Here is a 4,480-nt window from a genome sequence, read left to right as displayed (position 1 = left end):
TCTTCTCCGATCGTCGTCGCTGCTCATCTCTATCCTACCTTCATCGTTTCCGATCATCTGCTTCTCATATTACGGTTCAATCCATTCATCACGAGCATTTTCGCGAGATTTATCAATCTCATTCCTACAAATTCAGGTACTATGCTTCCGATAATGGCGATTGTACTGTAATTTTATCATGCATGTATTTTATGACACCCTTAAATCTAGCCTTAATTAAATACGTAAATTCTACAAAAAAACTGGTAGGATATGTTTGTAAATGGTTCAACTAGTCCAAAAACCTGCAATTTCAAAAATTTTTCTTCCTAAACCATTCACAACCAATCCAACTCAAGAAGAGTGTCAAAAACCCTGCAATTGCTACAATCTAATTTACTTAACACCGCTAAAGGTAAGAAAATACATATGATACAACCCAAAATGGAAAAGGGAGACATATGTCCCTTCAAATTATATACAAAACCAAAAGTTAAAAGGTTATATACATAACCAAAAGATAAAAGGTTTCTACAAAAGAAAGCAAAACTAGGTCCAAGGTTCCTTGCTCACTAGCTCGTCTGTGACCCCAACAAAGCATCCACAACCTGCCAATCGCATTTTATACAAACACGAAAGCCACAATTCAGTGGGGAGTAACTTCGAGTCCTCCCAGCCACGAATCGTCAAAATTAATGTAACATGTAAACAATTTGATAAACCATTTACTTATCATGTATTCTAACAAATGACCCCTAAACCGACCAAACTAAACTATCATGTGAATCGATAACAAATAGTAATCCAAACTTTATCAATCAGAACCGGATTACATCTCACCTATTACAATTCATAAAATCACCATACAAGAAAGGGCAATATATCAAAGACAGGCATAAGTTCTTAGCACGGTCAATAGTCACTTTGTAACTCGAGTCTATACCACGAGGTAGGAAGGTAATCGAACCGGTATCTTGGCTCGGTTAATTAATATTAATAAAACATGGCCAAGACACAACACAACCCTAGCCTAAAATCTAAGCAGACCTAGACATGCGGATACACACCACCGCACCCAAGACCCACAACTTTTTTTTAAAACAAAGTGAAGTGAGTACCCTAAGGACACCACCGAAGGGTTGGCTAGTACTTGCGACCACTTACTATCAAAATAAGTAACGAGGTCATGCCCCAACTTGGATAAACATCCACTAGTCAGGAACACAAAGGCTATCAAGCAATGAACATATACTCGTCAAAGACTATAAAGACCTATCTATGATGAAGGCCGAAGTACTCACCTAGGACCTAGTCCCATAGTCCCACTTGAATACTTTAGCCCACACCACACAAGACTCACCACACAAGTCAAGTAAGACACCCACTTAACCATAAGAGGGCAATAAGTCCTACTTACAAACATAAAATCTAATATTCTATCATGTGAAAGGCTATATAAATGTCTATATACAGATACAATCCAACAGAATCCTCAATACTAATTTCTAATTCTAACAATAGTAATCATATTAAAGGCTTCAGGGAATCTAGGGCCATTTCTACAATACAAGACACTATTAAATTCAATAAGCTATACATGTGAACTAAAGCTTGATAAATGGCCTAAAACAAGAAAAATGCCGATTATCTAAATCATTCAACCGAATTTTTACCCGCAACCCCAGCCTGCGACAGTGCGGGTCAAATTGCGGCCCCAATCACTCAATTAATCGACATCGCATCGATCAAAGGGACTAAGGCTCGGTTTTGACAATCAACAAAACATTACAATTATCGCTATAAAATTCATTTTGAGCCTATTAATTACAATTTCATTTTGTAAACTATCCTAACATGTGATAACTATTAATATAAACATAGTTTTACTATTAACATAATTTTTATTACTTATATGATTCAATTCCTAAGGTGTACTCATACTAACTATGTCATTAATAAACCTTAAATGACAAATTTTCATGGAAAACCGCGAAACAAGCAACGGACCGACCCGGGCCAACCGTGGGCTAGCCGTGGGCCTGCCACGGGCCTGCCGGCCTGCTGCCCCACCCTTACTCCTCTTATTTTTTTTCATTTTTGCTCAGTATAAGACCGTCTGAAAATTAATTAATCGTCCCCAATTCAACTTTGATAATTTAAACTAACAAAAGGCATAATTTAAGCTAACAATTGACATGCATGCAACCATTCAAAACATGTGAAAATTACTACACCAACAAAAATTACAAAACATACAAAAACAACAAAGATTGTGACGATAATCCGTCGAGTAACTCGAAATATGTTACCTTAAGCTAGAAAAAAGAGCAATTAGCACCTCAAACCCAAACCCTAACAACGACTAGCCGCTATCCTCTACAATATACGAGTCCCCGAACTCGTCCTCCAAATCTTCACCTAATTAAACAATAAAAACACACTAATTAAGCATAAAACCGAAATACCGAATTTTGGTCTTAAAACAACTTAATGAAAACTGAAATTAAATTATACCAAGTTGTAGATCGCGACGAGAGGATTCCGGAAAGGTAAATTATGCGAAAAACGGACTAGTAACGAAGAAATTGTGACGATTTTTAGCTTGATTTGTGAAAAATGGTGTTTATTAGAGGTAGAAGAAGAAGTTAGAAGAAGAAAATCAGAAAAAAAAAGAATAAAGGGGAAGGGGATGCCGCGTGAGGGAGGAAGGAAAGGAGGAAAAAGGAAGTGCGGGATTTTTAGTCGGGATTTTTACGAGTCGGTTTTGACTCGTTTCAATAATAATTAAATTCGTAAGTCAAACGCAAATTCCGTCAAGACCAAAGTTTTTAAACACGAGATTACAAGAAAATTGAATATTTATACGACCCATTTCCAATTTCGTTTACCCAACGTTCAAACGAATTGTCATTTTCCCCCCGATACGCCCTTATTTCGAAATAAAAGATTTTACACGGTTTAAACTATTTTTAAACCCTTCAAAACTATCAAAATAAATAATTTTCTTCAAAATATAATAAAATTATATTTCTTTAAATTATTTTTACTTTAAATACATTATTGTCAAATTTTACTTGATTAATTAATTATTTTCGAAATATATTAACGGTCCGAAATTTACGGGGCGTTACAATCACCCCTCCTTTTAAAAAGTTTCGCCCTCGAAACTTAGAAGGAGAAATTATAGTTATAAGAAAATATAGGTATCTTTTCAATGAAACAGTGATACTCTTGTTGATCAGACAAGAACATCCATATTCATATCAAGATATAAAAAATATTTCTACACCAATAAATGAGAAAACCCATTATTGGGACGTCACCAACAACGAGATTCAACATTCACTAATGTTAAAACCATTGAAAATCATACAAGCATTTTCAAACTTTTAGTTTAAAATTCTATAGTAAGAATACTATCTTTACTAATTATGATTATACAAGGCTCAGAAACTCGGAAAAAGAGTAAGAAAAGGAATACCTTACGAGAATAATTCAGGATATTTAGCTAACATAGAAGCTTCAGTCTCCCAAGTCTCTTCTTCGACATTTCCACAACGCCAAAGAACACGGACTAGAGGTACAACTTTGCTCCTAAGTTGCTTGTTGGCTTTGTCAAGAATCCGAATTGGCCTTTCTTTAACCACCAAGTTAGGCTCCAATTCAAGAATTTCTTCTTGGATTATATGGCTAGGGTCACTAATATACTTCCTCAATTGAGAAACATGGAAGACATTATGAACCTTGCTCAGATTTGGGGGCAATTCTAAACGATAAGCAACTGGACCAATCTTTTCAATCACCAGGAAAGGTCCAATATATTTAGGGCTCAGCTTCCCTTTAACGCCAAACCGTTTCACCCCTTTCATAGGTGACACTTTAAGGAATACTTGATCATCAACCTCAAAGGAAAGTGGTCGACGACGGACATCAGCATATGACTTTTGACGGTCCTGAGCGGCTTTCATCCGCTCCCGAATGATCTTAACTTGTTCAATGGACTCGGTCACCAAATCAGGTCCTAACATTGGAACATTTTGGGTTTGATCCCAACAGACAGGAGTACGGCATTTTCTACCATACAGAGCTTCATATGGTGCCATTTTAATGGAAGCTTGATAGCTGTTGTTATAAGAGAATTCAACCAAAGGTAAACATTTCTCCCAAGAAGTTTGGAAATCTAAGGCACAGGCACGAAGAAGATCCTCTAAGGTTTGAATTGTTCTCTCAGTTTGACCATCAGTGGCGGCGTGAAAAGCAGTGCTCATTAATAGTTTACTACCCAAGGCCTCCTGTAATGCAGTCCAGAAACGAGAACAAAATCGAGGATCCCGATCTCAAAACTATATCTTTAGGAACCCCATGATAGCGCACTATCTCATCCACATAGGTACGAGCTAGAACTTCTAATCTCCAAGTCTCCTTGATGGGAATAAACCGAGCACACTTAGTCAATCGGTCCACAACCACCCAAATAGCATTCTTTCCAGAGGAAGTCCTG

At 36.8% G+C, this 4,480-nt stretch overlaps 1 long non-coding RNA gene across 1 annotated transcript; it reads right to left on the bottom strand.

The window, feature by feature from the left end:
- Window positions 1-421: 421 nt before the first annotated feature.
- Window positions 422-2,653, bottom strand: LOC141594262 (uncharacterized). The gene is made up of 3 exons (XR_012522084.1): window positions 2,494-2,653; window positions 2,289-2,397; window positions 422-587 (listed from the first exon to the last, which is right to left on the bottom strand). It is a non-coding gene; the product is annotated as an uncharacterized LOC141594262 (long non-coding RNA).
- Between the last annotated feature and the right edge of the window lie 1,827 nt (window positions 2,654-4,480).

The sequence above is a fragment of the Silene latifolia genome, chromosome 8 (genome assembly GCF_048544455.1).
Source record: "Silene latifolia isolate original U9 population chromosome 8, ASM4854445v1, whole genome shotgun sequence".
Taxonomy (NCBI): domain Eukaryota; kingdom Viridiplantae; phylum Streptophyta; class Magnoliopsida; order Caryophyllales; family Caryophyllaceae; genus Silene; species Silene latifolia.
The sequence above is the reverse complement of the archived record's forward strand: the minus strand, read 5'-3'. Positions and strand labels throughout refer to the sequence as shown.